This window comes from Simochromis diagramma, unplaced genomic scaffold, assembly GCF_900408965.1.
Source record: "Simochromis diagramma unplaced genomic scaffold, fSimDia1.1 OVJJ01000315.1, whole genome shotgun sequence".
In the NCBI taxonomy this organism is placed as follows: Eukaryota; Metazoa; Chordata; class Actinopteri; order Cichliformes; family Cichlidae; genus Simochromis; species Simochromis diagramma.
In genome coordinates, this window is record NW_024386863.1 from 224,396 (window position 1) to 236,419 (window position 12,024).

Sequence of the window (12,024 nt, forward strand, 5' to 3'; positions counted from 1 at the left end):
CCTCTGTTCGATCCAGTTAAAGACTCTGCAGGTTCAGAGGCATCATGGTCTTTAACATGACATCGTGGTTTGGGAACAGCTGTGTGAAGGACCAAAAAGCTCTCCAGAGAGTGATCCGTACAGCAGAACGCTGCTGCAGGATTGCTCTCCCCCCGCTTCAGGACACCTACACCAGGAGATGCCGGACTAGAGCAGATACTGAAGGACCCGTCCCATCCTGGCAACAAACTGTTCCAACTTCTGCAATCTGGTAGAAGGTTCCGCATCTTCCGGGCAAGGACAGAGAGACTCAAGAGGAGCTAAACACACACACCCGCCCTCTCACATCATCTATAACTGACTGAGACAGGACTCTCTTCCAGACACTCTAAACCAAGGCACAATGTACATTTCAATTCCTTTAATTTTAAATATGTTTATATTGTCTATCCTGTAAAATAGTCAGATGTCTATTCATATTAATGTACAGAATTCACCTGCTTGCTGCTACTACTGCACATTCACCTAATGTATATACACTATATATAATGTTCTTCCTCTACACCCCCATTTTTGCACATGTCGAGGAGCGTGTCAGGTTACATTTCACTGTGTGTTATACTTGTATAACTATGCATGTGACAAATAAAGAACCTTGAACTTGAACCTTGAACTTGAAAAAAAAAACACTACACTCTTTATGTCTCTATGAGTAAAGTCTGAGGTTATCACACACGTGTTGGATTTTGGGTTCAGTTCTGGCCGAAGTTTTTTGCTTTTCACTGATTTTGAGGACCCAGAGTTGAACAGCTGTTAAACCTGTGGATGAGTTCAGAGGTCAGCCTGGCTGCTGTTTCAGAGAACAGCGAGCTTCATGAAGCTCACACTTTTACATGTCTGTGTTTGAGAACTGAGTCACGTGATGTACACAGCAGCAGCGTCTCTGAAGTTTACAGTCGGTCACTTGAACATCTCTCTGTGCTTTCACTTCCTGTTCTCCCAGCAGCCAATAGGAAAAAAGCAGCTCACAGTTTTTAATTTTCATGAAGGAGACACTCTCATGACTCAATGAGTGATGCCACTGAATAGCCAATCAGTGGCAAGCAGTCTGATGATGTCACATTTTGGGATCACCCAGATCAAGATCTCTGGCTGAATGTGGTGACTAACATATTCAATTCAATAAAATTGAATTGAATTGAATGGGCGCAACCCACAGACTCAACTCTGCTGCTCAACCCACAGACTCAACTCTGCTGCTCAACCCACAAATGTATTTTTCCTTAAACGTGTGGCCACATTTAAGGGAAATAAACAGGTTTTATAATTGGACAGGATTCACTGCAAAGAAGAATTAACCTTCCTCTCGTGTTAGGGTCGGCACCGACCCATTTTAAATTTCAAATGCATAAAAAAATCACATTTGTTTATTGTATCAAGGCTTTTTGACTTTGTCAGGAACCTCTATTTCTACAAAATAAAACAAAAAAAATCTTTTCACTAAATTATAAAATGCCCTAGTTGAAATTATGGCCTTTGTGTTGTTAGGGTTATAATATTATGAGTATAAAGCAATAATTAGAGCCAAAACTGAAATCATAAGTGCACTGTCAGCTGACACACTGACAGCCAGCTCCTCTCCTAATCATATGAGCTTCAGGGGATTCTTATTTTGCGTGTTTTTGCAGTATACCTGCACAAAAACAAAACAAAATAAAGACGGCATGTCAAGACATGTGAGGTGAATTCACTCATTTGAGTGGCCATTTGACTTCCAGAGTGCACATTTAGAATTTGCAGCATACAAAAATGAGAAGAAGATTTACAGTGAGTCAAGTTTTGGATCATATTTTTGGTGAAAATGAAGGAGAGGACACAGAGCAGCATAGCGATTCAGATGGGCAGGTTTCCTAGGGGGAAGACAATGTGGACTATCATCCAGATGACACAGACACATCTGATCAGAGGAGGAGGTCGCTGGTGCTGAAGCTACTCCTGCTGAAAGATTCAAGTCCAAAAATGGTAAGATCTTTTGGAGCTCAGTACCTCATGATGTACATGGCAGGGCAGCTGCTGCAAATGTCATCAAAATGACCCCTGGAATCACAAGGTTTGCTCTGACCAAAGTCAGTGACATCAAGAGATGTTGTGAGCTATTTATGCCATTGTTACTAAAAAGGATCATCGTTACTATGGCGACATGGGGAAAGATATGGATGAGGAATACCTGGATGCTTTCACTGGTGTTCTTCTTCTTGCTGGAGTGTACAGATGCTGGACTGAGGCCACTGATAGTCTATGGGACGCATCGACAGGCAGAAATATTTTCTGAGCAACGATGTCACTTCAGACATTTGAGATCATTTTGATTCAAGAGTCCTCAGATTTGACAACAGAGAGACCAGACCGAGGTCTGACAGGCTTGCTCCCATCAGGGGTGTCTGGGAGAGATGGGTGCAGCTTTTTCCGTTGATCTTCATCCCGGGCCAGAGGTGACAGTGGATGAACGGCTTGTCCACTTTTTGAGGAAAATGCCCCTTCCGGCAATACATACCCAGTAAGCCGGGGAAATACGGCAGAAAAATCTGGGAAGCCTGTGATGCCAAAACCAGCTATGCCTGGAATGTACAGATTTTCACAGTCAAAGCTGTGAGTGGCACCCCTGAGAAGAACCAGTTAAACTGTGTGGTCCTCAGTATGACCACTGGACTGCAGGGTCACAGTATCAGCTGTGATATTTTATTTATTTATTTATTTTTACCAGATATGACCTCGGACAAGAACTTCACAAAGGAAACTTCACAAAGGTGTAGCTGTATCATCAGGAAGTGATAAAAAGCCCACAATTACCCACGACTATAACCAGAGCAAAGGAGGAGTGGACTGTTCCTTGTTCTTTAGTTTATATTAAAGGTCTACTGCTGAAAAGAAAAACTTTTTTGGCTTTTCTTGATGTAAATATCTATGGGTCGAAATTTACCCGCAACACAATAGATGTCATTAACATGAAAAAATCAATGAAACAGATTTAAGAGATGTGTCCTATGCTCCTCAATAATAGTCAGGTAACACAAAAACCTATTATTTATTAATATGATTCTCTTGAGGTTAATTGTACTATTTTTTTTAAATTGAAATCGAGTGAGTGATTCGTTCGTGCTATGATTCAGCACAGGAAGAGAGGGGGTGAGTAGCTCAAATGTGCTGTTAGCATGTTAGCAGAGCGATGCTACTGTGAACCAAGGAGCGATTTTCTTACTGTGAGCTTCTACTCAGGGTTTTTTCTTCCAGTTCAGAGCAGAAATGTTTTTGTTAAGATACTGGATGTTGTTTTTCTCCACACAATTTTAATTATAAGCTAAATATATTTCTGCTAATGAAATTAGTTTGCTAACAGCAACAGGGATGAGTCAGTGAGTCAGTTGGGCTTGTGAATCATGATTCACGAGTCAGTAAAGTGATTCTTCAGTGTTGAACGATTCGTTCATGATTCGCACATCACTAGTGGGAAGGAAAAACTCCCTTTGAAAAGGTGGAAACCTCCGGCAGAGCCAGGCACCGGGAGAGACAGATATCTTCTGGGACTGATTGACGTTGATGGGAAGGAGACAGGACAACCTATACACTGTGGAAGAGAGCACACACAGACTTGGTGAATAAGAATACTGTGTATATCATGGGAAGCCTGCAGGAGCCTCAGCTTACTGCAACATAAATGAGGGAAGATTCAGGGTCACCTGATCCACCCGAACTGTATTATTTGTCAAAAGGAAAGTTTTAAGGCTAATCTCAAAAGTAGCATGTAACATCAACAATCCAGGATAACTTTTAATGACTTTGTGAATTTGATGCAATATTTGAGTATCTGTGTTGAACTTGAGAATAACTGTCCTTTATTTGTTGTTGTTATTTGCACTGCCTGTGCAAATTTGTTTTTCATATAACCCTGTAAAGTCGGGGTGAGCCTGAATAGTTCAGTTAACGCAGTACAATCACGTCATTTTCAAACATTCATTACAAATCATTCTTGTTAGTTGATGTCAAACTTTCAACACATTCTTCCTCTGGGCCACTTTTCATCTCTATCCACTGCAATAGTTGCACAAACATTTAAGGCAAAATCATCTCAAATAACAGTACTGTAATGTACGTTGTCCAGTCAGTGGGTCCTGGACAGTGTTGTCATTGTCACATACTAATATATTAAATATAATGTTAGCTATTCAGTAGTTTGACACAAAAAATAAATTTAACTTCAGGAGATCTTATACACCTGAGGCCTCAAGTGTCTTCTGGGCCAGCGTCCTTTGGAAAGGACATTTGGGACAACTGAAACAGAGAGGTCTCAGACACAGTTTCTTTGGGAGCGCTTCCATCACAGCTTTGGCCATTAAAAAAAGCATCCTGGTGTCCACGCTCTCCTGAAGAGCTTCCAAATGTTTTTTAAAATAGAAGTATCAAACAAAGGTTAGAGACCAATCTTTGCCCATTAATATTATAACATATATAGAAACATATATAATGTACTCTTCCCATTGACTTTTCTTTCCACCCACGTCCATCGAAATACAGAAAGATGTTAAAAACCTTTGTTTTCATTAGAAGATGAAGATTTAGAGGGGCTGTGTGACATAGGTATGGACACCACTTTCTGCAGCACTTCCTGGCAAGAGAACGTGGTTTCATTTAGGCTACAAGTTAATTTCTTTGAGAATAATCCCAATGTCAGACCACAGTGTAATGATGGTGGCTGGGTTGAGGAAGGTCCAGTATGACTTGACATATTTATTCACGTGTGGGTCTGAGCTCTCCCGTGCTACATTTATGCCATCTCTGATCACACATATGGTTGTTTAACTTTAAACTCTTAATGTTAAAATACAATCATTGTTTTTAGGTTCACATATTTGCTGTTGTTTAGTGTTTTATAGTTCAAACTTCAAATGGCAAAGTCTAAATCTTTTATTCCTTCTGAGAGCTGCATTCAGTAAAAATCTGTAATTTCTTTCTTGTTACACACTTACAGTAAAACAAACAAACTACCAGATGTTGAGAGTAGTAGTGGTGCTGAACAAATGGACATACAGCAGATTTTATGACACCTTTACAGCTAAAAACAACAACATAATTCCCGGCGGCCTGTTTAGCATTACACTGTTTTAAAGAATTAAATCCAGCCCCTCATCTCTTTGTCACTCTCTGCACCGTCTGTCCACCTTCCTTCTTTCACATAATTTCACCTGCTTGTCCTCCTGCCTATTCACGTGCGAGACAACTCCCTCAGTCTCTGTCTATCCCTCGGATTTTTCCCACGGACCCGATCACGCCTTCCCAGGGCATTTCAGTTCCTGGTATTCCTGGCTTGAGTTATATCCTTGTTCCGTTGGTTGTTCCTGATCATGCATGTGAAAGAAGTAAATCTGTACATAGTTCCTGTGAATGTTGTATTGAGTTTGCTTTTGTGTGTGTCAACCTTGGTTCTTGACAAATTCCTGTAATTGGATTTCTGGATTTCCCTGTTTTAGTGAGTGTCCTTTAATCCAGCTGTTAATCCAGATTGTGCGTTGCTTTGTTGCTGATGGGTTGGTCACCATCGACCATGGTTACTGTGGTAATCCTTTACTGAGCTCTCTTTGGTGGTCACTTCCATTGTTAGCTGTGATGTGATATATGAAAGATATTAAGAGAGACACGTATGTGAGAATGCTGTTTGTAGATTACAGCTCAGCATTCAATACCATCGTTCCCTCGAAGCTGGACAGGAAACTGCAGGATCTAGGACTGAGCAGCTCCCTCTGCAGCTGGATCCTTAGCTTCCTGTCTGACAGACGCCAAGTGGTCAGACTGGGCAGCATCACCTCATCCCCCATCACACTGAACACTGGTGCTCCACAGGGGTGTGTACTGAGCCCTCTCCTGTACTCACTCTACACCTACAACTGCACAGCCACTAACAGCTCCAACATCATTGTGAAGTTTGCGGACGACACTACAGTGGTGGGTCTTATCACCAACGGTGATGAGACGGCTTACAGGGAGGAGGTCAGCGCCCTGACCCACTGGTGTCAAGACAACCATCTCACCCTCAACGTCGCAAAGACAAAGGAGTTGATAGTGGACTTCCGGAGGTGCAGAGAAGTACACACCCCCATCACCATCAACGGCGCTGCTGTGGAGAGAGTGAGCAGCTTCCGGTTCCTTGGAGTACATCTGGCTGAGGATCTTACGTGGTCAGTACACACAAACAAAACAGTGAAGAAGGCGCAGCAGCGCCTCTTCTTTCTCAGGAGACTGAAAAGATTCGGCATGAGCCCCCGCATCCTCAGGACCTTCTATCACTGTGCCATTGAGAGCATCCTTACTGGATGCATCACCACCTGGTATGGCAACAGCACCGCCTACAACTGCAAAGCTCTCCAGCGAGTAGTGCGGTGCTCTGAACGGATAATTGGAGGTGAGCTTCCCTCCCTCCAAGACATCTACAGGAAGCGGTGCCTGAGGAAAGCGGGGAGGATCATCAAGGACTCCAGTCACCCCAGCCATAAACTGTTCAGACTACTTCCATCAGGAAGGAGGTTCTGCAGCATCCGGTCCCGTACCAGCAGACTGAGAGACAGCTTCTTCCACCAGGCCATCAGACTGCTGAACACGTCATAGACACCTCAGCTTCACTACTGGAACTTCAACACTATGCACTCCACACTGTATATAAATGCCACTGTTTTGCACATATTCAACTCTGTATATTTTATATATTTTATTATTATTATTTTATTTATTTATTTTTTTTACTATTTAATTTGTAAAAATGTGCATACACACACACACACACACACACACACACACACACACACACACACACACACGTAGAAAAACATTTAGTATACACATCCAGAAATGCATACACTATTATATATTGTACATATATTTATTAGTTTCAGGTTGGACATTCTTGTATTTGCTGGTTTGTGTTGTTGTGTTTGCACATCTCTGTTGCTTGTGGGGCTCGCACACAAGAATTTTACTTGCATGTGCTGTGCCAGTGTGCCTGCACATGAATAAAAGTGATTTGATTTGATTTGATTTGATCAGGGCTCTAGAGTGCCACCAATTTGGTCCAAATTTTTCAGTGGTGCGACTAAAAATAAATATTTGGTTGCACCTGTGCGACCAACTGTTTGGGTAACAAAAAAAAATCTCTGCAACTCTCCGTGTGGTCAACAACAGACACACATTATGCCGCTATCGTGGACTAGACCAATCAGAGATAGTCAGGGGCGGGACCTCTCTGATTGGCCGTGGTCCAGTTGAAAGTGCAGGTGGAAGAGAGAGGTGAGTAGCTTGAATAAAGCGATATCAATTCATTAAATCCTGACTTTTAAATATAACCGTGTTTTGCCAGAAACGCCAGATTCTCACAGAGGTGGGACCAAGTCATTGTTTTGCAAGTCTCAAGTAAGTCTCAAGTAATGTCAGGCAAGTCAGAGTCGAGTCTCAAGTCACTGGTGTAAAAGTCCGAGTCAAGTCACAAGTCTGAAATTTTGAATTTCAAGTCCTTTCGAGTCTTTAAAAAAAAAAACGAAAAAAGCATGTTGCAGTTATATGCTAAATGTAAATATTAGACCATGTAATTTTTAAATCTGTGTTTTTCTCAACACATGACAGAATAGTGAACTTAGAAAATATACACAAATTGTGAAATTGCACCTCTTTAAAATGCAGCTCAATTAAACCTAGCTCCTAGAATAATTTTCACCGACAGTTCTGAGATAAGCTGCATGTTATTCTTGGATGCGCTTGTAGGACTGGCTTTAAAATCACATGACAAAAATATCATGCATAAATAAATGATATTTTTTTAAAAAATATCATTTAAAAAAAAATGCATCACTTTACGCACACTTCAACCTTTCCCTCTCCTGTCTGTAGTCCCAGCCTGCTTCAAAATGGCCACCATCGTCCCGTACCCAAATCCTCCACCATCTCCTCATTGAACGACTGGCGACCTGTAGCCCTGACCCCATCGTGAGCAAATGCTTCGAGAAGCTGGTCAGGGACTTCATCCGCTCTGCACTACCCGACTCACTGGACCCTCTACAGTTCGCATACCGCCACAAACAGGTCCACTGATGATGCCATAGCCCTGACACTACACACTGCCCCTGTCACACCTGGAGAAGAGAGACACGATGTGAGAATGCTGTTTGTAGATTACAGCTCAGCATTCAATACCATCGTTCCCTCGAAGCTGGACAGGAAACTGCAGGATCTAGGACTGAGCAGCTCCCTCTGCAGCTGGATCCTTAGCTTCCTGTCTGACAGACGCCAAGTGGTCAGACTGGGCAGCATCACCTCATCCCCCGTCACACTGAAACACTGGTGCTCCACAGGGGTGTGTACTGAGCCCTCTCCTGTACTCACTCTACACCTACGACTGCACAGCCACTAACAGCTCCAACATCATTGTGAAGTTTGCGGACGACACTACAGTGGTGGGTCTTATCACCAACGGTGATGAGACGGCTTACAGGGAGGAGGTCAGCGCCCTGACCCACTGGTGTCAAGAACAACCATCTCACCCTCAACGTCGCAAAGACAAAGGAGTTGATAGTGGACTTCCGGAGGTGCAGAGAAGTACACACCCCCATCACCATCAACGGCGCTGCTGTGGAGAGAGTGAGCAGCTTCCGGTTCCTTGGAGTACATCTGGCTGAGGATCTTACGTGGTCAGTACACACAAACAAAACAGTGAAGAAGGCGCAGCAGCGCCTCTTCTTTCTCAGGAGACTGAAAAGATTCGGCATGAGCCCCCGCATCCTCAGGACCTTCTATCACTGTGCCATTGAGAGCATCCTCACTGGATGCATCACCACCTGGTATGGCAACAGCACCGCCTACAACTGCAAAGCTCTCCAGCGAGTAGTGCGGTGCTCTGAACGGATAATTGGAGGTGAGCTTCCCTCCCTCCAAGACATCTACAGGAAGCGCTGCCTGAGGAAAGCGGGGAGGATCATCAAGGACTCCAGTCACCCCAGCCATAAACTGTTCAGACTGCTTCCATCAGGAAGGAGGTTCTGCAGCATCCGGTCCCGTACCAGCAGACTGAGAGACAGCTTCTTCCATCAGGCCATCAGACTGCTTCCATCAGGAAGGAGGTTACACTAGGAAGCCGCACAAAAGCTAGCAAGCCACCGCTATTTTCCCACTGACGTACAAATACCGTTCTGCTTTTATGCATGTTGTCATTTAAGAATATATTTTATTGTTTATTAACAAACAGCACACAGTGGTCCCACTGTTCATCCGTCACTGCCTCTTTTTTTTAATTTTCTTTTTTTTTGCACCGTACAGCATTGCATTCTGCAGCCTGATTGACAAATCTCCTGCTGTGTCTCCTGCGCTTGCCAAATTTATCACGTTTCGTTTTGATAACCATCACGTCCAATAGAAAACAGCACAAAAATACTCATAACTATGAGCCTCATTCGGAAATAGACACCTGCACCGCGAGGGAAAAAGGCGCACCAAAGTGGCAGACAGATGAAGACAAACCGCGGCATAATAATACTTTTACGTTTTGCAATCTACAAAGGTTTGCACTTTGAGAATCAATTGTGAGAACTGTGACCAATGTTCATGTGTGTGGCGAAAACAGTGTATAAAGTGCGTGGCCAGGGGCTAGTTATTCTGAGAACCCCTGCTGCAATAAATGAGGGACCACTGTCTACTCTATGATTATTATATGCAACCTGTTAACATTTAATACTGTATTGATAGAACCAACTGATTCTGAAGCAGAGCATCCGCAGTTGCTTCTCCTGGCTGCCCACTCCCTGAGCTCCTGCTGCTGCACCCACAGGTATGTACAGCAGCACTGATACCTTTTTAGTCGGTGGGATTGCCTTGTGATCACCTTTACTAAATATCTACAACCAATCTGATTATATCCTGTTTTTGTTTTTGTTTTTTTTCAATGTTGAAATTAAAATCTAGTAGCAGCCTTCTCATTTCTTTGTGTTTTGTGCTGTTTTACAGGCCCACAGGGCAGGACGGCTCCGAGGCAGATGAGGGACGCGTCCCAGGACGGTCCATCGGCGCTGGAGCTGGCCACCCTGGTGTCCCTGAAGAAGCCACACCAGTCTCCAATGGAGCATTTCCTCCTCTGCCTTGTTCCTGCTCTGGAGAGCAGCTGGTCCTTTTTATTCCTGTCTCTCTGTAAATACTTATATTTTATATATTTATGTTTAATGTTTTTCTGTTTGAGAATTTTAATATTATTTCAAATAAATGTTTATAATGACTAATGTCTCAGTTCTACTACACAGCAAATGTTGGCACACGACTTGACACATGTAGAATTTATTTCATATTATACTAATGACAAAATATACTGATGCAGTGGGATGCAAAAGTTTGGGCAACCTTGTTAATAGACATCATTCTCCTGTATAAATCGTTGTTACAATAAAAAATGTCAGTTAAATATCATACAGGAGACTCACAGTGATATTTGAGAAGTGAAAAGAAGTTTACTGGATTTACAGAAAGTGTGCAATAATTGTTTAAACAAAATCAAGCAGGTGCATAAATTTGGGCACCACAAAAAAGAAATGAAATAAATATTTAGTGTATATCAATGTGTGTGTCTCCTATATGATATATGGGGTGCCTTTGTCTGGACGTGCTTCCCATCCAGAGCTGCACAGCACAGAGGGAAGTTCCAGCGCTCCTGGAATCCCTCTGTGATGGACCGCCAGTCTCCAGGTGAAGGCACAGCCATGAAGTCGTCCACTAGACAGTCCCAGATGGCCGTCGCTGCCTGGGGGGTGATCTGACTCACCGTGGACACACCGACTCTGTAACTGAACGCTTGGTGCTGAAGGAGTCCGCGGTGACAAGGAACCTGGACAAAATTGTTCAAAATCAGTATTATGTGTACTGCAGTTACAAAATACATTATTCAAATTCCAAAATACTTTTGTGATGTCAGATTTAATCACAAAACTCAAATCTTACATAAAACAGTTTGTAATTATAAGGATAATTACAAAATGTATATTAGATCATATCTAAAACAGTTGTGTTTTGTTTTAACTTTAACAATTTGATTGGTAGCAACTTTCACAACTACAGTGAGCCAATCACTCATAATTCCTAAACATGTCAATCAGGTAGGAATGAAGTAAGACATTAATAGAAATAAAGAGTTGTATGTTGACATGTAGCCCTTTCCTTGCTTAAATCATTAATATTTTTGAAAAATTAATCTGTGATAAGACAGCTTATCAAGATAGAACCATGTAACTAGAGATGAACCAAACTGTTCAGTTTTATCTAACTCTGTTTTAATAAAGGCTGTGACCCCTGTTATAGAGTCTGACAGCTGCAGGGATTATATACAAATATTCAACTATCCCAGAATCAAACCAGGTCTAAATAAAAAGGAGTGAGTATCACTACAAGGTTAACTCAGTGGTCCTAATGCTACAGTTTGATATCAGCAAACACCGAGCGCATACATTGATGTGACACCACAGCCATGCTATCATTCAAACACTGATAACAGCATAAATCGAATTAAATCAGGACTTGATGAGAGCTTCTGAGTATCACTAGAAATATTATAAAGAGTCGTCTCTGTACCACAGTTTGCTTTCAGTAAACACCGACAGCATTCACTGTTAGCATAGCACATCCATGTTAGCAGTGTATAAATGGATGGTTTAGCATATATTAGAACAGGTATCAATAAACATCGGTCATTGTAAGTGCCGTTTATATTCCACCACAAGCGGACACGGTCACCGCCTTATGCGAACTGCATGAGGCACTCACACAGCACCAGACACAACACCGGGACGCTGCGCTTATTGTGACGGGGGACTTTAATAGCGCCAACCTCAAACGCGCAGCGCCGAACTTTTATCAACACATCACCTGCCCCACCAGGGGTGAAAGGACACTGGACCACTGCTACACTACGGTCAAGGACGGCTACAAGGCACAATCCCGCCCTCCGTTTGGCAAATCTGGATCATGGCCGCC